This window comes from Triplophysa rosa, linkage group LG8, assembly GCF_024868665.1.
Source record: "Triplophysa rosa linkage group LG8, Trosa_1v2, whole genome shotgun sequence".
Lineage (NCBI taxonomy): Eukaryota > Metazoa > Chordata > Actinopteri > Cypriniformes > Nemacheilidae > Triplophysa > Triplophysa rosa.
The window spans coordinates 27,321,266-27,344,096 of NC_079897.1; the positions used below are offsets into that span (position 1 = coordinate 27,321,266).

At 38.6% G+C, this 22,831-nt stretch overlaps 1 long non-coding RNA gene and 1 pseudogene across 1 annotated transcript; both read right to left on the reverse strand.

The window, feature by feature from the left end:
* Positions 1-16,831, reverse strand: part of LOC130558395 (uncharacterized protein K02A2.6-like) — a 34,173-nt pseudogene extending 17,342 nt beyond the window's left edge.
* A 3,867-nt stretch (positions 16,832-20,698) lies between these two features.
* LOC130557428 (uncharacterized) lies at positions 20,699-21,867 on the reverse strand. The gene is made up of 3 exons (XR_008963308.1): positions 21,716-21,867; positions 20,863-20,933; positions 20,699-20,757 (listed from the first exon to the last, which is right to left on the reverse strand). It is a non-coding gene; the product is annotated as an uncharacterized LOC130557428 (long non-coding RNA).
* Positions 21,868-22,831: the final 964 nt, after the last annotated feature.

Consider the following 22,831-nt stretch of genomic DNA (forward strand, 5'->3'; position numbering starts at 1 on the left):
AAGGTTGACAGAACCGGGCTAATATGTTCATACTTTTTTGTACGTGTAAGAACTCGAGCTGCCGCGTTTTGGACCAATTGGAGTTTTTGTAATAAGCCTGCAGGGCAACCACCTAACAGTGCATTACAGTAATCTAGTCTTGATGTCATGAATGCATGAATTAACTTCTCTGCATCTGAGATTGACAGCATATGACGTAGTTTAGATATATTCTTAAAATGGAAAAACGCAATTTTACAGGTGTTGGCGACGTGGCTCTCAAATGACAGATTACTATCGAATAGAACGCCAAGATTCTTTGCTGACGACGAGGGTTTTATGGAACATCCGTCAATAGTTAAACAGTATTCTTGGTTGTTACTTATAGCAGTTTTCGGTCCAATAAGTAACACTTCCGTTTTGTCCGAGTTCAGTAATAAAAAGTTGTTACTCATCCAGTTTTTTATATCGACTATGCATTCCATTATTCGATGGAACTGCTGTGTTTCATGAGGCTTCGAGGAAATATAAAGTTGAGTATCATCAGCATAACAGTGAAAGCTAACTCCGTGTCGCTTTATTATATCTCCTAGAGGTAGCATGTATAATGCGAAGAGCAGAGGCCCTAAGACTGAGCCCTGTGGTACACCGTACTGGACTTGCGATTTGCGTGACACCTCATTGTTTATTGCTACAAATTGAAAACGGTCGGATAAATAAGATTTAAACCATTTCAAAGCTATTCCCTTAATGCCGACATAATTTTCGAGTCTATGTAGGAGTGTGCTGTGGTCAATGGTATCGAATGCAGCACTAAGGTCTAGCAGCACCAATAACGAGATACAACCTCGGTCAGACGCCAATAGCAGATCATTTGTAACTCTGATCAAAGCAGTCTCTGTACTGTGACATGCTCTAAATCCAGACTGGAATTCTTCATTGATGTCATTCCTTTGGAGGAAGGAGCATAATTGAGTTGAAACTACTTTTTCCAGAACTTTAGATATGAAAGGTAGATTCGATATAGGCCTGTAGTTCCTTAGTTCTCTAGGGTCGAGTTGGGTTTTTTTGACAAGGGGCCTTATAACAGCCACCTTATATGCTTTAGGCACATGTCCTAATGTCAGAGATGAGTTAATAATACCAAGAAGAGGATCTATAATTTCTGGGAGCATCTCTTTCAGTAGATTTGTAGGTATAGGGTCTAGTATGCATGTTGTTGATTTAGATGATCTAATAATTTTAGACAGCTCATCTTGATCTACGGTATAAAATAATTGCATTATCTCCTTAAGGGCGCTGTAGTTAGTTTGTGCAGCGGGTTTCGCTGCTGATTGCATTGTTATAATTTTTTCTCTAATATCTTGGATTTTATATGTGAAGTAGTTAAACCGAAGTCCTGACTCTCTGTGGTCATTAAAAATCCCAGGATGTCCTTCGAATAAGAGAAGTTATTGTTAGTTGAAGTTATTGATCTACCATATTTGTAACAATAAGTTTTATTTGCAGCCGTAGGCCAGTGAAGCAAACATAATACCAGATAACGATCCGAAATGTCTTCACTCTGCTGAAGGATTTTAACATCACCAACATTTATACCGTAAGACAGTATTAAATCTAAAGTATTATTACGAAGTGACGGGGACACTATACCGTCAAAAAGCACCGTCCTTCGAATGAGACGTTAAACCGAGGTCCTGACTCTCTGTGGTCATTAAAAATCCCAGGATGTCCTTCGAATAAGAGAAGGGGTGTAACCCCGGCATCCTGGCCAAATTCACCCATTCGCCTATATACATCATGGCCTCCTAATCATCCCCATATGTACTAATTGGCTTTGTAACTCTGTCTCTTCTCCACCAATAAGCTGGTGTGTGGTGGGCGTTCTGGCGCAATATGGCTGCCGTTGCATCATCCAGATGGATGCTGCACATTGGTGGTGGTTGAGGAGATTCCCCCTTCCATGTAAAGCACTTTGAGTGCCCAGAAAAGCACTATATAAATGTAAAAAAATTAATATTATTATTAATTATTATTATTATTACTGTATTTTGGATCAAATCAATGCAGGCTTGGTGAACAGAAATGACGTTAGAACAGTAGTGTATGTCCAACAGAATAATTATAGCATTATTTACCAATGTAGTATTTACTATTTTCCCCAAAAACAACTGGATGATTGCACTTTGTGATAATAATGTTTGTTCCAAAAGACTTGTTTAAATGATTTAAATGGTTTTCATTAGATATTCAAAATATAAATTGTGACAAGACCGGCTATCAGTCTGTGTTTTAGTGTTGTGGGATTTTTCAACGATTTCAGTGCAGTTTACAATTTCACGTCCAGTAGGTGGCGGCAAGGGACTGTTATGAGTGAGTGTGTCAGTCAGCAGACTATTCAACCATTTCAGTCCAAAAGTCTGCTTTATTCAGGAACTATCTATGGCTATCAATATGTCAATCAAAGCTATTTTTAGAGTGAATCCTGCATTTATATGCCGATGTAATTGCCGAAACTTTGCAGCGTGTATGTGGTCGTTGGTCTTAGCAGCATTAAAAACAAGTTTTATACAATTCTGAATGGATTATATATAGCACAGAAACCGCACAACGAAAGGCGTTTAAAATTTAAAGAGATGTGACAACTAGCCCATAAACAAACTTAATATAAATTATTGTAAATAATTAATTCACGAAATTTACCATATACGTTGCATGAATTTTATCACATTTGTCACTATCATTTTTACTCAAATAACAATATCTGAGGGACCCCCCAAGTCTATTTTTTACTTCTTATGGGGGTCCCTAATGCCTTATGGGGTGTCCCGGATCTCACTAGCCCCCCTTCAATTCGAGCACTGGGCAAAACCGTCTAGTTCAAATGATTTGTTCAGTTCGCAGCACGATCTGAAGTGGCGGATTACTCACTCCTTGTAGCAGGAAACTTAAGAACACGCATGAACACAAGACAAAACAAGACGTTGGAGGAAGTGGATATTAATCTATATCTATCAAACCAAAACTGCAAATGCGTCATATTGTTTGCCAGCAATGATAAATGCCCACCATATGCACGCACCCGCGCGACGTGTTCGTCAGACACAGCAACATGCGCGCAACCTGTTAGACACAGAGACGTGGGCTTGCAGAAATATACATTTGAAGAACAGAAGGAAGTAAACATCTATAATATATAGATATAAGAGAGCACTGCAGATGTTCTAGATCATCTTAAGAAATGCTCTCAGTTTAGTTAAGAGCGTTGTAAATGCAAAACTTGGCAGCTTCACTTTAGTTTGACATGGACTATTATTCTAAATAAGTTGTGTAGGCTACATTGACATTGAAATTTACAGAAATGCTTGTCTCTTCTGTTTTTGTCTATTAGTTTCTGTGCTTATATTGCAAATATATATGATTATGGTTATAATAATAATAAAAAAAATTGAATAAAATATAATCTTAAAATATTGGCATTAGTAAAAAAAGTATGAATAGTATATAATCAGATACAAAGTAACTAGTAACTAGCTACTTGAGTAGTTTTTTCATGGCATACATTCATAAGTGTATTAGTAGAAAACCGGGAGAGGGAACAGTGAGAAAGCTCATGTAATGTGTCAGGTGTGTGTAACGTTTGCCACTGTACATATAGGCATCTAAAGATATAACATTATTCTCTCTCAGTTTGTCTTGACTATACACGCTTGGCTTCTTTCTCTATAATTTATGTGGTATAATCTGAGCATATCACTCCAGTTCTCAGGTCCTTACACTGGTTACCAGTTACTTTTAGAATTAACTTCAAAGTATTATTAATTGTCTATAAATCACTCATTGGTCTAGGACCTAAATACATTTCAGATATGCTTATTGAATATAAACCAAACAGACTTCTCAGATCATTAGGATCAAGTCAGTTAGAGATAACAAGGGTTCACTCAAAACAAGGCGAGTCAGCGTTTAGCCATTACGCCACCCTTAGCTGGAATCTGCTTCCAGAAGACATCAGACGTTCACCAACAGTAGCTACTTTTAAATCCAGATTAAAACACACCTGTTTAGCTGTGCATTTACAACCTGAGCACTGTGCTGTTTACATCAACTGCACTTCTATTTCTCATTTCCTTTTCTTTTGCTCTTATTCTTTTTATATATACACTCACATTTTTAATCAATTTTATTGCTGTTTTATTGTCTCTTAAAATCGAAAGTATTTGTGATCTTAAATCATTTGCATTTTAAAGATACGTCTTATTTCTCTCTGTCAGTCATTTTATGTAAAGCACTTTGAATTGCCCTTGTGTATGAAATGTGCTATATAAATAAACTTGCCTTGCCTATGGGGTATGTGTGGATGTCAGACCACTTAACTGGAGGTAACGTTAACGTAATTCTGACAGTTCGTCCATCCATTGAGTGAGCGTGTACAGGTCGGCCAATCTGGTTCCTTCCGTTAAAGTTTACTTTTTCAACGACAGTCACAGTTCAGGACTGTAACTGACCATACATATTTAAATTTAAACCTCTGCAGCGCCACTCAAAAGCACCGCAATTCAAATGACGAGTAAGTTAATTTTATTTTGTTAAACTTATTACTTGTATCATGTTTTATTTTTAAAGCAAAAATGTAATGAAACTGGTACATAATAATACATAAGGGATAATCCACAGCTAGCCGTGCGTTAAAGGGTTTTAATGCACGACGTGAAGGCCAAGAACCACCTGACGCGAAGCGGAGCTTTTATTGATGTTTACAGTGAAATTTTAGATCAAACAGGTGAAAATGACAGTGATTTTGTCAGTTAAATTTCAAATGTACTCAAATGTTCAAACTTACTGGAGCTACCTGTGCGTTAAAGGGTTTTAATGCACACCTTCCAGCCAATCAGAATCCAGTATTCAAACAGACCATGGTATAAATTTATATAATCACACTTGAAATTAACATTGTGTTCCATAGGAAAAGTGTGACCCCTACAGGTCATCAGGCTAAGATGTAAAGACCTAAGAATTCTTCATCATATTGAAGTGTGCTTGTACTTTTTTCAACATGACTGTACATCATTTTTGACAATACAGTTTGGAGGAGAGACGTGAACTGAAATGGTTGTCACTCAGCATCAGTCAGAATTGCTTGCATTGGATGTTTTTTTTTTCTCAAATCATTTTGCAATGTAGCCTATAATAATCCAACAGTTTTAGTTTATTCGTATTTTTAGCTTATAGGCCTAATGTTGAATGACACTTTTTAATGAAGTGTTTTGTTGTAGGGGTACAGAACAACTTACATTACATTCTTTTAGCAGTCAGTTATAGGACTAATTAATATAGGCTATTCATGAAGGGAGAGGGCTCAATTTTTTGTTTGAATTTACTTTGTTTTGCTCAGTTTTATATTAAAGGTACAATGCAGGATGTTTTGTATGATCTATTAACAGAAATGCAATATAACATACAAAACTGTGTCTTTAGATGTGACGTGACAGAAAATCCAGGATAAACATCGGTGTATTTATTACCAGATGGAAGGCACTGTTGAAAGACAAATGTTTTCGAGGCGATGCCGAAGTTGCCTGTTTTCTGCTAAACTGGTAAGATAATTCAACATTTTCAATGTTTCCACTTTTTCAATGTTTACCAAACAACTGTTTTGTTGAAACGGTAACGTTAGCATTTTATACAAATGGCCATATAACCTCCGAATAATAATGTTTTTCCGTCCCTGCGGTACGTACTCCTGTTGTTCCTGACTTTACAAAGGGGGAGACAAACGTCTACTAACTTACACCTAACTGCCTATGTCTTTTTCAGATCAAACTCTTTGAACAGCGTTGCTATTTACGATTAGCTAACTTTAGTTACTTCACTACTCTCAGCGTGTACTAGACAGATCGCAAGAAATATATCTAATTATAGAATTGTAACAGTAACTTTCGCAATAGAATACATGTTAAATGATTAATTACGTTAATATATTGCCTTACCTTTGTAAAGTAACATCGTTGCTTGTATCACTGCTATCCGCTGTCTCAGTAGACGACATCTTTTTTTACTGTTGCGGCCACCGTCGTAATTCGAAAGGGAGGGGTGAGCAAATGACTCAGAGATTCGTAATGGTATAATGTGCATATATAACGATATCTAAGCCCATTCTAAACAGTGACCCCTCCCCTTGCTCCGCCCCCCACTTCACTGCCCTCCTGGACTATTGAGAGTGTCTAGAAGCCGCTCTTGGGGGGTCTGTCACGATCCCAGTCCGTGTTTCCCCTGTATTTGTGAACTTTTATGTTACTTCCTGTTCTGTGCCATGTTTTGTAGTCCTTTGTAGTTTTTAGTGTTAATTAGTTCATCCAGGTGTGTCTTGTTATCTTGTTAGTTTCTATGTATTTAAACCCCAGTGTTTCCTTTGTCTAGTGTGAGTTGTATGTTTGGTCGTGTTCCCAGTGTCTTTACACAGAGCCCTTTGGATTATTTTAGTGCCTTGTTGCGGTGGTCATTTATTAGTTTCTACTTTGTGTTTTTGTGATTAAAATCTGACTGCATGTGGATCCGCTGCTGATTACTCATTGTTACAGTATGTATCTGTTTAATTTTCAGTGCTTTGGGTTTGTTTGTTAGTGTTTTACTGTTACTGTAAGCCTATGTGTTTGTATTATTTGAAAATCCTGAATAATTTAAAAAGGTTTAATAATGAACGGGGTTTGGGTAGGTTGTGTTATGCCCCAGGACCGTATGCTGTGCATGTGTCATTTACTGAATTGTTAAAGAGAACACGAACAAACCGAATAGAAAGACTTTTCGAGCAGACTCTGAACTGAATCCGTACAGGGCTAAGACAAATGAACACATATACAAATTATTTCTACAGTCCCGCAGGCAGGGCCGGACTTAGTAGGATGGGGGCCCCTGGGCTTGAGTTGTTTTCGGGGCCCCCGTACTATTTAAAATCATATGTTTGTTAGCATTAGTAAATGTTTTTTTTCCTCCAATGACCAACAATGACACTTGTTCATTGGTTTACACATTTATAATGCTTGTTTTGACAGTGGGAGCCACAAGTGGTGCATTTATAGTGTGTAGGAAGTTTCAAACATACTTAAATGCAAAATCCAACATTAATAATCAACATTACAATATCAAGGGGACTACAGTTTTTGACATAATCATAAAGCCCTACCATTATGTATATTAAAATTACATGGTGTAAAGTGTTAAAAATATATTAGTATTCTATTGCAATTCCATCAGTAAAGCATATGACAGATGTATGAGTTTGAAATATACATTAAAATTGTATTCATATAATGAGATGAAACGTCTTATTATGGCTTAAATAGTTTCATTATAATGAGATGGGTCCATAGTTTTGTAAAGTCTAGTTAACTGAGGTTGTGCAGGGCAAATAGGGCACCCCTCTGTTATAAATCGTTTTAAATCTTTTAATTACTTTGTCTAACATAACATCATTTTCATGTCAAATTCTTAAATTAAAATCTAAGAGACTGTTTAATGCAGCTCACGGGCCATGAATCCATGAATGGTATATCTTCAAGGTATCATCTTAATTTAGCATTTACATTTTGCCAGATATCTCAACGTCAGAAACGAAATAACTATCTAAACGCAGTTTGAAAAAGCACGAGCAGTTTGTCCCTTCACGCGTCCTGTAGTTCGGTTGTTTTAACTTTGTTTATTAGTTAGCAGAATGTTTTCATTTTTTATTTACATGGATGGATTTAACAGTGTTTGCATATTATTTACAAGAACCGCTTATGGTCACAGAACGGGAAATATTAGAAATAAACTCTATGTTACCAGTTTTTATTCAGAGATGTCTGCAGAACACAACACTTTTCATAACACGTTTTTTGTAAAAGCAAAGAAAGTGTAACAACAACAACAGCTAGTAGACTCTACTGCATCTACCTGTCGATGAACCGATCTGTCGTGTTCAGTGAGCGGACACAGACTGTGAGGAGCGAGCGTCAAATGGAAAACGCGGAGTGGAATCATATAGCGGTGTATTCAGAGAAATTTTTTCGCGGGGATGTGAATCCTCTCTACTCTACTTCGTCTACCAAAGGGCGCCAGCCTGTGAGGGCAAATGGGCAGCGGCTCAAGCCACAGAGCCACCCAGTGAACGCGTTCCGGCTCCTGTCGGTCCGCGAGTTTCAAAGGAGAAATAACTGAAATAAAACCGGAGGGTGGCGGGAGATGGGTGTGAAAAACGGGAGTGTTGATATGCTCTGGATTCTCTGCCTAAAGATCAAGGTGTGGTGCCATGGGTGTAAAGAATCATTATTTTCTAAATGCTGTTCTTTCGCGTTCTTGTCTCTTGTCTCTGGTTTTCTTTAAGCGCGGCACTGCGATTGCGCTTGTCAGCCATTAGAACAAGCGTCTTAACGAGCACGAGCAGACAGGTTTCAACTGAGGAAAACATGATGGATAGAATCCACAAATAACCAATCAGGAAACGCCAACATGACTGACGGAACGTTTAGCCAATTAAATGACATCATTCCTTACATAAGGCAGTGCTATTGAACCTTGGTAGGCCAATGCAGAAAGTTTAAATGAAAAATAAAATGATTGGCATATAACTAAACAAATCAAATGAACGAGAGCAGGCGGGCCCCCTGAAGGGCGGGGCCCCTGGGCTGGTGCCCAGTCAAGGCCAATGGTAAGTCCGGCCTTGCCCGCAGGTATTTAATGTTACTACCAGGTCATGTAAAGTGTGACTGAAAGTTCTCCAACTCGCTGCATTCTTTTAACGCAGTCAGCTACAGTAAGTCCAGATTTCAATGAGAAATACGGTTAGCATTTCAACAAGAATCATTAAAAACGAACAATCTGAAGAAATGTGGTACTGAGAGATTTGTTTTTTTTAGTTGTGTTTTCAATCTCTTGATTAACTTCCATTTTCTGACCCGGTTTTGAACCCAAGCCTTTTCTTTAGTCACCGTCTGAAGAAGAGCTGAAAAGAAAGAAACATCAGAAATGTTGTAGTTACTGAAGTTCACAGGCCTTTCCATCTGAGGGCGACTGGCTCCAGTCATTAGAATGGGCGAGGGTTTTAAGGTCAAACCTGTGTGCCGCTCTTATTCCTGGCTGTGTTCCTGGGGATTTGTGCAAACCTTGACTCCAGTGAACCGTGAGGTGGCCACTATTGAATCATATAGACCTCCTGCTGATAAAATGCTATATAAATATAGATTGCCTTGTCGTTCAATAGGAACTTAATCCACATCCCTGACCTGGAGACAAGCTATCCTCAGAGCGCCAGATCTCTTAAGAATGTCTTTGTTTGTCACACAAAAACACAGAGTATTAATCCGTATAGATTGCCTCACTGCTTTTAAATCACATTTGACAAATGGAGAAATGAGAAAAACAAGGTTTGTTGCTGTGGCGCGGTGCCAACACAAAAGGGATGTGCACGTGAAAACAGAGTCATGACCGAGATCATTTAAATAACACTGAGGTCATGTTTTACAAGAAATATCAGCTGTCTCTGAAAACAACCGTTGGAAGATATGTGACGTTATGGTATGTATAGTAACCAATGTGTACATTTGATGTAGAAAATTGGTCAATTTCCAGGCCATAATCGATCTGACAGTGTAAAGATTTCAGGTACATTGGAGGTGGAGAGATTAGATACCGGGTTGTAGATATTTGTGTGCCCGAATATTCATGTAAAGTGTGTGGAGGGGATTCACCAGAGTTTACTCACAGTATAATTCACACCTGCTTCAGGTAACAAGTGCACTACACCCTTCAGTCCTGCTCTGTTATAGTTACTGAAACCTTTGCACTTTTTCTTGATGATAGAGCCAATTGCTTAAAAGGAATCTGATTGGATTGCGGTTAAATTGCGGTTAAATGAAGATGGGTTTTCCAAAAGAAAAAAGCATTCTGAATGTGGATTAGATCACAATTCAGTGTAGGTTTTGATCTGGATTCAATTTGTGTAGTTCAAAACCTTTTAGTTATGATTGGTATATGTTGTTTAGTCCACAAAAAGAACATAATTATTTGGCATTATTTTAACCATTTTAATTATAAAGTATTCAAGGAAAATCTTCCTATTACATGATTAAGGGGCAGTTTCCCGGACAGGGTTTCAACCTAGCCCCAGACTAATTAAAATGTTAGTGCCGTCTTGATCGAAAACAACTTGCATGTGCATATCTTAAGATATATCAGTGCAATTGGTTTGTCTCAAGATACAGTCATGTTTGTTTGTAAAGTATGTTTTTAGAAACGCCTTAAATATCCTAATTTAACTAAAGGCTAGTCCTGGATTAGGCTATCCCTTTCCTGGAAACCACCCCTTATGATTTAACATAAGATTTAAAACACATGCAATGTATTTGTGTATAATGTTTCTATTCAATTGTTGTGCATCAGATGAATAGTATGAATGTTGAATTGAAATTGAAAAAGGAAGGAGACGTTTGGTGTTTTTAATTTTTAATTAGAGTGACCTCGCATTGACCGTAATACCTGTTTTTTATTACTCCGGTAGTAGCCCACATTGTGATATGTGATCCCATTTCGAGCACTAGTAATCCGGATTTGGTAATATGAAAAGGTGTGTATCTGCATCCGGATGATCCAATCCAATTTTGCTTTAAAAAAATGGCACAAAAGATGGATTACCCGATCATGAATAGCAAAACAAGGGATTTAGAAAGCCAGATCATTCTGACAACAAATCCAACGGCATAAATCATTCATGCCGCAATGCATACTGGGAGCCTCAGAGCCAGCATAGTACTATGACCATCCCACCGATTCTTAGTGATTCATGGCACAGGAGCTGCGTTCAGCATGTTGAGCGCTGAGACGACGTGACATCATCACATACGGCTCTACTGCAGCAAGACATGAGTGTGTGTGGCTGAGAGAAAGCATTCATGAATCTTCTCTGTGTGCCAGAAGTCCTGCTTCACTTCATCACACTGATCCAAGACATGAAATGACCAGAAGAAGGTTAATCCTCAAACATTTCTTTATTCTTCTGTGTGCTGTTTCTGGCTCAGATATTGTTTTTGACAGGGTTTACATTGGAAAGAATTCATTAGCCAGAATTAAGTATTTACTCCATCAGGGTTTTGGGGGAATTATGGGAAATCAGATTACAGGAGTGTCAGATTATCTAGACTGTCAGAAGCTCCTCTGATCATCATCTCGTAAACCATTTATTCATCGCACGATGAGTTTGAGTTAATCCAGACTCCAGCGGGGGGTATTGACATGGTTTGCTGATGGCTGGTGCTAACAAAGACTAAGACTGTGATTTAAAGCATGAAGTGTGCTACAGTAAATAATTCAACTCCACCAGCCCGTTGTGTTTGACTAAACCCTGCTGTATTCATTCAATTTATAATGATCCTGCTAAACAGTCACGACGGCTTGTGTGTAGACACACAGAGAAGTCCTTCATGCTCATGTAACCATCAAGCAGTACTCACACTGAAAACCCAGATAAGCATGCTTTAAACTGGGGATGTGCAGCGGCACGTGTGCACTGATGTGAAGCGAGCGTAACGTGTATTCAGTTAGGCTTCACGCTCGTGAGTGCCTATCAATGCCTACCCCTTACCCTTAACTCCACCCCTTACCCTTAACCAATGAGATTAGCTGCAGGGTAGAACTTTCACTCAACTGGTTTGGAGAACAATTCAAAGTGTCACTATCACAGTGATGATTACTGTGTTCTCCCGCCATGTGAAGAGTAAGTTTCCGTTTGATTTGCACTTCTTGTTCTAACTGTTTGTGCTTATAAACACAGCGTCTAAGATGGACTTCAGTGTAAGACTGCTCTTCTCATAAGATTTTGTCTATATTCTCTCCTTTAATGTTAACATTATTCCAATATTTACTGACACAATGGAGGACGCACAGGCACACTGCTGAATCATTTTAATCATTATTTTATTGGTCATAGCAAAGGGCTTTTTCAACTTGTAAAATTGTATCAATTAACAATCTTTAATATAAAAGTGCTATAAGAGCTGTCTTCTCATGCTAAACATGATCAACTTGTCAAAAAATGAGTTGGACATATGACGTAGTATTTCTGTGCTCGATACACTCCCCCAGCTTTAGTATAGGTTTCAAAAAGTTTTTTCTAACATGAAAATCGTATCAACATTTCAGTGATGGATGTTATATAAATGGTGGATATAACGCTGGATTTGGAGATGGTTTGAGACTGATAGATGGAGCGGTCCCAGCGCTAAAAGATGCCGGACATGAACCGTACGCGGGAAGTGAAACTGAGTCATATGTCTTTGTTTTGTTGGCAATGGGTGCGCACGTGCTTTAGTTCTGAATTAAATGCATTAAGACTTAACAAACTAATAAAAGAATAATAAAAGACAATACATGATTAAATAATAATAAATAAAACAGTATCAGCACTACTGTATAATAGTCTTTCCAATCAGTCTGTTATCAAATAACTGAAGTAAACATTACGAAATTGAAAAGAATGTAGTCATGTAAATAAATAAATGAACAAACTACTTTAATTTTCTTAAAGTTTCGATGTTTGATGAAAATAATATGGTACTGCATAATGTTTAATAATTTAAGCCAATACATTTATCTATCCAAAAACCCAAATAAATCCCGCAGAACCCTGTTTATATGCCATTTTATTTAATCCCAATTTCATTATTTTCTATTTTAATTGTTCTGGGTGTTTTCTAGAATTCTATATACTATACAATTACTATAGCTGCGTTAACATTTGGCATTAACATGCGACCTGTATCTGGATGTTGTCCACATACACATTGAAAAGACAAGTGTAAACGCGCTTCTGATCGAAATGTCATCCGATCAGCGTGTCCTGATCCAGAGGTAGTTGTGATCGGATCTCAGTGTAATGTAAACGCAATCCAGACAATTTATCTACATTTACCGGCACAATTTCACAGAAAACCGCCCGCTGTCATTAATCTCTCGTCTGTCCGAAGCCTGTCAGTCTGCTGAGCAGATGACAAATACAGCGGAAAGTTTACTCTTGCTCCCGAAGGTGACACAGTTGTTCATTTTCCCACAAAATGATCGTGGATACATTTTTTTTTTTACAGTTTATCATTGTTTGCAACCTACAGAGGATGTATGTCAAATCACACGAGATGTTTTACTTGACCACTTCAGCCGTTTCATCACATAGGCTGTTTGTGACTGCCATGAACGAGTTTTACTCGCACACACAGCGATAGGAATATGGCGGTGATGACATTTTCCCACCGGTTTATAGACGGCAATTGCTTGAATAGTGGGTTCAATATCTTTCTTAATAAAAACACACAAAACTACAAAGAAGTACAATGGTATTTGCTTATATTACACGTGTAGCAGGTGATACTGGGAGAGCTTTGAATGAAGAGGGCGTGGTCAACCGTATAAAGGTTCTAGGTAGGAACGGGTTCTAAAATGCGGTTGTTTCCGGCCGGCGGAAGTAGTTTGACGCACATGGTTCCATGGAGGATTCGTATGTGATGGTTGGATGTTGAGAACAGGTAATTAGTCCATTCATTAGGGAAATGGATTAATATGCGTGTGTTCTTTTAATAAAGGAATATTAACTTTCTAATTTCAGCTCTGTGGTGCCTGAAAAAGATGGGCATATATTTGTTGTTATGCTAAAGTGTTGACATGTGGGTCTGTTTGGGATCATTGAGACAGGTATGACATAAGTATTAATAAAATGTTTAATGGGTAATGTTTTAATCTAATTAATAAATGTGGCTTTTAAATGTTTATATTGCAGGGCTGCGGTATTTAGGGTGACACTATAGGGCCTGTATATGTTGCTCTTGTTATTTATTTGATTTGTTTGGGTTTATTTCTTTGGTACAGATTACTATTGAGGGTTTGGTTTATTGCTAGGAGGACTAGTTTTCTTTATTTTTTTGTTTGTTTGTTTGGAAGTAATCTTGTTACCACTGTGTTACTATGCCGAGGACAGAAGGTATGTAAAGGTATGTAACATAGGCAGAACTGAGCCATTAAATGCATGTCTAGTGTGAGGCACGATGGTGTTATAATTTGTTGTGCTGTGAAATTTGATTGTATTTCTTTTCATGTGCGTTTGTTTTGTTCAACGCTCATGCTCTGCTGAGGTAACATTTGGGCGTCCTCGTACATAGTCTCTTTTTGTATAGTGCCACCAATAAATCTTTGTAAGTTTTACTTGAACCTGTGTTCGTGGTATGTTTACTGATGGTTTTTGCTAACACACGGACCTTACAAAACGAATAATCACAGCACACATCTAGCAAAAAAAAAGAAACGAAAATAAAAACATGGTGTCAAATTCTCAGGAATATCAAAATCAGGGAATTTACTATCCATTCCCACTTCTGAAGTATTTACAACCAATTTCTGTCGGGCATGAATTTGATCCACATGCCGTCGAACCACTCGCCCATCCCCCAACATTACTTTATAAGAAAGTGGTCCAGTCACAGTCACTATATGCCCTGGAATCCATTTCGGTCCATAAGTAAAGTTCCGAGTAAGTACTCGATCTCCAACACAAAAATTCCACTCCCGGGCCTTTTTATCATGATACACTTTTTGCTTTTGTTGTTGTTCATGAATCTTCCTTGTCAAATCAGGATGTATAAAGTCCATAGAACAGCGTAATTTTCGTCCATACAACATTTCTGCTGGAGAGAGCCCTGTGGTGGTCTGGGGAGTGATCCTGTAACTGAATAAGACTCGAGACAACTTCGTTGCAATTGTTCCATCCACATTTTTTTTTCTTTCAGGATGGTTTTAACAATTTGGACAGCCCTTTCCACTAAACCATTACTAGAGGCATGGTAAGGTGCAGAAGTAACATGCCGTACACCATTTATCTTCAAGAACTCTTTGAATCCAGCACTAAGGAAACAAGTAGCATTATCTGATACAATCAGTTCTGGCAATCCATGGTTACTGAAGCTATTCCTTAAACATTCGATGGTGGTAGCCGATGTGGCTGAATTCACTGGACACACATCCGTCCATTTGGAATGCGCATCAATCAGAACAAAAAACATTTTTCCCATGAATGGTCCTGCATAATCCACATGCAATCGTTGCAATGCAACGCCAATTCCAAGGATGGAGTGGGGCAATAGCTGGAACATTTCTATGCTCTTGGCACGTACAACAGGTTTTTACCAACCATTCCACATCCTGATCTAACTTGGGCCACCACACATAACCTCTGGCCAAAGCTTTCATCCTAGACACTCCTGGGTGGCATTGATGCAATTGTTTCAAAACTTCTGCTCTAATCACACTGGGAATGATTACTCGGGCCCCCCAAAGCACACAACCATCCTGTACACTTAATTCCTCTTTACTTATCCTGAAGGGGTCAAACTCCGTTCCTGTTAGTTCCATTAAACATCCGCGTTGCACTGTTTCTTTCACCCTAGATAATACTGGATCTTTCCTTGTCCACTCTCTCACCTGTTCTTCTGTGATCAATGTGATATCAGCATTCTTCAGCATTAGTACTCTTTCCTCCTCCTCCGTGGCAGATTCCATTGGCAATGGTAGCCAACTCAGAGCATCTGCGTTGCCATGATCTTTACCAGTCTTACAGATGATGTTATATTTGTATGCTCTCAGGGTCACCGCCCATCGCTGGATTCTAGGAGAGGACATTTGGGGAACAGCTTTTAATTCGTTAAATAAAGACAACAAGGATTTATGGTCCGTAACGATTGTGAATTTCCGACCATATAAATACTTACAGTATGAAAGCACTGTAAGCCAAACATTACAGCCAACCCTTCTTTGTCCAACTGCTAATAATTCCGCTCAGCTTGATTCAATGTCCATGACATAAATCCTATAGGTCTTTCACTTCCATCAGGCATCTTATGCGAGAGAACTGCACCCAAGCCATAAGGAGAAGCATCACATGATAAAATCACCTCTTTCTGTAGGTCATAATGAACCAGAACTTGTACGGAGTGAATCCTTTTTTTAGACTGAACAAAAACCGCCTCTTGTTCTGTCACGTTCTTTGGTGAAGGAGCATTTTGAATAGCTGTCACTTTTTCTGGTGCGGGATGGAGGCCTGTCTTATCCACTTTATGGCTTAAAAACAGTACCTCTTTTTCCGTGAAGCTACATTTACTCCGTTTCAACCGCAATCCTGCCTCCTGCAATCTATCCATTACTCTAGCCAGAGTTTGTAGATGCTCTTCATCATTACGACCGTTTACCAAGATATCATCAAGGAAAACTGCCACATGCGGAAGACCCTGCAGTAACCCCTCAATAGTCCGTTGAAAAATGGCGGGGCTAGATGAGACACCAAAAGGTAGAACCCGGTAAGTAAACAGTCCTTGTGGATATTCATTGTGACATATTTTCTTGACTCTGCATCTAATGCTATCTGATGATAAGCATGGCTCATATCCAATTTGGTTAACTTCTGTCCACCCGACAGAGTTGCAAACAAATCCTCTACCCGAGGAATGGGGTACTGTTCCAACTTTGAAACTCGGTTTACTATTAGCTTGTAGTCCTCACATAGACGTACTGTATTATCAGACTTTAAAACAGGTACTACCGGTGCATCCCATTCAGAGTGCTTAACAGGTTCTATGATGCGTTCTGTTAACAGGCGTTCTATTTCAATTTCTACCTTTGCCTTCATTGCATAAGGGACCGGACGGGCTTTGTAAAACCTTGGGACTGCTTCCTTATCTACATAAATCTTCGCTGGTGGACCATTCAATTCCCCCAACTCCTCTTTAAACAATTCTTCATGTTGGCTGAGGACTTCAGGCAAAGTTAAATTTGTTCCCCTTTGCATCCTATGTAGGGCCTCCCATTCCAGGTCCAATTCCTTAATCCATCCTCTGCCCAATAGATTTAATCCAATTCCAGGTACTACCACTACCGGTAACTCCTTCACTGTATCTTTGTATCTGACTTATAATTGTGCAGAACCCAACACGGTTAGAGCTTGGCCAGTATAGGTCTTTAAGTTCAAAGAACAGGTCTTTTTCCCACAATTTTGCAAAGTTGGACCCATTCATTATGGTCACACCACATCCTGTATCCACTTCAAACTGTGCATCTGACTCATTAACAGCCAATGTGATGGTATGTGGAGCTACTTTCGGAATTTCTGTTCCTTGCAAACTGTATACTGTAAAAATACCTTCTTCAACAGATGCCGATGCACCTTGTTCATCTCTGCTCACAAAATGCATTCCCTGTCCTCCTCTTTTACGTCTTTCTCCCCTTTGGAAGTTGGATTGTCCAAAATAAGTTTTTGATTTGCATACTTTCATTATGTGTCCTTGTTTTCCACATTTATGACACTTCTCAGAAACAAATCGACATTCGTTAGCAAAATGTTGCAAACTTCCACATCTGTAACATGCTTTACTTTGGCCATCATCTTGCTTTACTGAAGTTTTATACACTCTCATTGAATTGGTGGTTTCTGTGCGTTGAGCTTGCAAATCTCTAACATCTTTATTGGCTGTTTCCATTGCTTGGGCTATTTTTAATGCCTTCTCAAATGTTAAATCTCCAGCACAGTTTCCCCCTCTTCTATTGATCTTGAATTACATTTGAAACGTTGTACAATTTCACTGGGCTTTGGGTTGAAATGCTCTTTAAGTAAGTTCACCAATTCATTAAATGTCTTTGAGCCTGGTTTAACTGGGCTTAATAAATTCCTCAGTAGACTGTATGTTTGACTTCCCACGGAGCTCAACAATATAGCTTTCTGCTTGACTGCTTCTGTAATCTCATTTGCCTTAAAAAAATGTTGCAATATTTCACAATATTCCTCCCAAGATTGGGACTGACTCTCAAATGGTGTAACTGTTCCTACCAGATTGGCCATCTTCTATTCCAAAGCTCCAACTCATAGAGATCCAGTTTACATCTTCCAGAAAAACTCCTTCCATCCTCAAGGTATTCCCCTTTGTTTATCCTCTTCGCCAAAATGTAATAACGTGAGGAGGCATGAGATCAGTTCAAGTTTGCATTTACTCAAGGGAATGCAACTACCAGCAGTACACACAAGCACATCACAGGTGGAGTCACTTTTACACAAACCACACAGTTCTTCTCTGCTACTTATAACCCAATACCCACAGCATTAGCTTGCCCTCTACAGGTCATCACCTGTACTAACACTTCATTGTCACTCTACAACACCTATATTAACAAAACCAGTAGCCTAATCACGGCACACATTGTGCAGCAAATAAATAAATAAGAAATGAATAAGGAAATAATAAATAAATAACTAACGAATAAGAAAGGAATACGAAATGAACAAAGTTTATGTTAAATAAATGGCAAAACAATGGCTTTTGAAAATTAGAACGCGTTCAGACGCGCAACTGTAGTTTGGTCTTTAACCAAACTAAGTTAATTACTATTTACTAATTTCTAAGTCGCTTTGGATAAAAGCGTCTGCCAAATGCATTAATGTAAATAAATGTAAATATGCCTACTATAAAAATTCCAAATGACGGTGGGGGTGGGGGTCGGTACCGCGGTGGACAGGTGATGCAATCGGTAGAAGGGTGGATAACGGTGACACGACTATCGCAACAAGCCTACACAGCGGTGTTTGAAAACGCATAATTTGTTTATTTTCATGTCACAGACACGAATGGTGACACTATACCAGCTTATTTCTAACATGCGTGTGTGTATTCACTGTATATGGTGTGATCAACTCTCTGTTGCTTGAAACAGAGCTTTGAATACACCTTATCATTTACACACAGAAACAAGATTGTATACAGTATAGTGTTGCTAATAGCTGATGTCAGTAAGCACACTATTTATTGCGCAAACCAAAGAAACGACGCGCTGTCACAAGCCGAACCAACCCAAGTAGACGAGAACGATGTACTGTAAGTGTCGCTTTTGATCACAGTAACTACTTATGTGATTATTTTATGTGTCTGTGACATGAATAAACAAATGATGTGTTTAAAAACACCGCACAAGACATTTCTATAAATATAAATTTTTGTTTTTACAGTCAAAGGAATCTTAAGGATGGAATATACGGGCTAAATAGCCCGAGTTTATTTAATATAATAGTAGGTTTATAGTTATCTAACAAAAAATATTTGTTCAGTTAAATAAAAACACTATTTATTTGCAATTTAATGATAATTTAATGAGATTTAAGAGATGCTGCGTGACTTTGGCGTGTATTAACGGGTGTGCGCGAGCTGAACATTCGTGTGGCATTCAAACACTGTAGCGGAGGGAGTTACCATGGAAACGGGGCTGAAAGCAGCAAAGTTTGTTTCTCACGGGTTTCTTCAGTGTTTTCAGGTATGTTTAGTTACTCAAATCACACAAATAATACACACAACTGTTGTTGACACTTTTCTCACTTGTAATTGACACGTTTCTGTTGAATATTTACTTATTTATTTACTTAGAAATGGTTTTATGTCATCAAGAAGAAAGTCTGTTAGCATCTCAACCAGTGCTCATTGATACACATTTTTATGGGGGACACAACAAACCATTAACAAATACTGCAGTATACTTTATTATTTATTGTAGTAAACTGTAGTAAAATTCTTAGATGCTACAGTGTTTTTAAACCATACCATAGTAAATATTAAGGTATAATACAGTATTTTCTACTGTTTACCAATTCACTATTGTAGTCTATGGAGTGTTGAGGAAACTCTGGAATTGTTAATAATGACCATAGAGAGGGAGAGAGCGAGAGTAACTCTGTTAGTGTTTTGGTTGGCCATCCATCTCTTCTGTGACAAAATAAGAGAGTGGCTGGCTGTGTCCCAATTCGGGGTCTGCGTGTCGCTACCCGATCCGTGCAGGAAACACGATTTGTTCCGCGCATGCGCGAAACTGACGCCACGTCCGGTCAATACAATTTACGGCACTCTTTATTGAACATTGCATTTAACATCAAAAGACATTAAACACATTACAATTTGTAATGGTAATGGTTTGGACTACCATCGGGTGTCTGTGACATGAAAAAAACAAATAATGCGTTTAAAAACAATGTTAGATTGGCTGTGTGTGCACGAATAAAACCTGCAAATGGCAGTTTAAACAGTCGCTGATATGTTCTCACTTTACTAACAGTGACTTTACAGATGTAATATTATTATCTTGGCTGGATAGTCTATCATACACTTGTTGAATGCACCACCACTGGCAAATCAATGGAACCTCCTCCTAAAACACACACATGCACGAACGCACACACAGTAGTTTGATGGCATATGTTTTCTTGTGTGAAAATCCATCTTACCTCTGTGAATGTTAATGGACACGATGTGCAGGTGCATACTGTGAAACACAAATAACACTGTAAGAGTTTGCTTTTATTATCTAACAGCTCTGACAAATGAAACATTCTTACCATCAGCATGCAGATAATTAACTAAGGCCTAGTCCTGGCGTAAGATAAGCCTCGTCTGTGAAACCGGGCCACAATAGTACACAGTAAATGTTGTCGTGCAGCTTCTACAATCTTGAGGCAAGCATTTCCCATCTGAAATTAAAGGCAGATCGGTTACATCCTTGTGAAAGCTGCCATGTTTAAAATAATGCATTGTCTCAGCTGCATGTCTCAGTCTGACTGCATGGGTTCTGAAAACACCCACTTGGTGTACAGGTCAGTCATGGTACGGACATACTTGTTGCTGCGTTGTGTTTCTGGTAGTGGTTCAATCAATCTAAACCAAGCACCTCCCAAGCTTCTTTTACCTGCATGGGACAAAATTAGCATCAGTCAAATGCTGGTAAAACTGTACACAAGCTTGAGACTAGCTTGTTAGTCTCATGAGTATGCACAAATATTGTAAGCAGTACCTTAATGGAATGCAAGACTGGCACAACAGTTTGATGGGGTCATTCAGCTGGCAGCAGTGACAAGATCTCACCTAAGAGCAACACAAAAATGTCTAGGTTGGCGAGAACAATAAACTAAAAATAACTTCCAAATCAAGAAGGTACCTAACAACCTGAGGTGGCAAAAGTTCTTAAGTACATATATTTAAAAAAATAGGAAAAAGTATCAATTAAAAGTAAAGTACCACCTCTGTAGTATATTACCCATTCTTTCACATCGTTGATTATTGTGGACCAACAGTAGCCAGCAATAGCACTGTTTTGAGTGACTCTGACACTGCTGTGATTGACAGGTCCTGGGTTATTGTGGCACTCTGTGAGATCAGATGTTTTCTCTTCCTCTGACAGGACAACTAGCCGTATGTACCGTGTAGAAGAGTCTGAACTGCAACCTTTCCTCTTTAAACAGATGACAAAGTAAAGACAAATAAATCATATTAATATCTGACTCAGATTAAACTATATTTATGATCACTTTTATCACTATATGATCACTAATATGATATTAATACCCTGCTGAAAAAATAAGCAATTCTATTGGATTTAATGGTTATAATAGAAATTGTTTTGGTTGGGATGGAAACTATGGTCTATGTACTGTGGCAGATATCTGAATAATCCCCAAAACAATACAAAACAGGAACTTTGTAATGGTTTTAATTGTAGAAAGCTAATGGTTCTGTTATCAAATCTATTTTTATTCAGCAGGGCACCTAAGTACGAGAGAGAGCTGAACAGGTAATTTACTGTTAACATATAAATTAAGCACATGACATATTGTGTAACGTTAGACAGTTTCTCGGTATTTAGTTACCTTTGAGGGTATCATTCGTAGACGCCCGTTTTATCTTCTGACGCTCTGTAGGGCTGTCAGGAATTTCTCCTTTAAGAGATAATATTTAAGTTGTTTATCAAATGCAAAAGAGTCCATACTGCTATCACATATACTCATCACCAAATATCTAATCGAGCACATCCGCAGGACAAGTGTCGTGATGCGCTTTTGCACATGCACAGTGCAAATCGAGCAACCCCTGAACGGATCGAGTCGACTGTCGTGAAAACAGGATTAACCGGAAGTGGCGTCAGTGTCGCGCATGCGCGGAACAAATCGTGTTTCCGGGACGGATCGGGTAGCGACACTGCGGCCCTGTCCCAAATGGCGCACTCCGGTCTTGAGGACCTCCTCTGAGTCCACACTTGGTGACGTCAGGAAGTGCAGACCTATAGGGCACTAGGCACGAGTCCACAAGGGTACATGGGAGTGCATTTTGGGACAGACTTGAGGTCATCACACCGGAAAGAGCAAGCGGTGCTTTCTAATCTCTCTCGCGGTATTTTGTTGTCATTCGCTGATCAGTCTGCACAGCGCCGCGTGAAGTCGACCACTTGTTGTCCCACTGTTGTTATTTTGGACTGGAGCTGCCGGTTTTTATTGTTCTGTAGTTCATATGTTGATATGCCACCCGAGAATTATGCAATAGATACTTATGTTTGTAATGCATTTATTTGTCATGACGTCATGAATGTATATTTATTAATTTGTTTACACTATACTTAATGTGCATAATGTGTTCTTAATATGCATATATGTTGTTATTTTATATTTCTCTATAATACAGAAGCTGTGTTGTTCAGCTTTACAGAGCCCAGAGACAACTAGATATAAATCTATAACAAAACATGGCTTATTACCTTAAGTAAGAAAATGCACTGCATTAAAAGTTTTTAGTCTTGAATAGCTGGCTTAATAGAAAATAAATAAGCAATAATGTGAATAAGTAACTAATTAATAAATTAATTTAGAATTTTATCAAAACATATATTTAAAAATGTATCCGTCATGTTTATGTATAGGTCTGACATCCACGACACTCCTCCCATCCGTTCTGTGATTGGGCGTTCGCAAGGATTCCTGGGTAGGGGACAT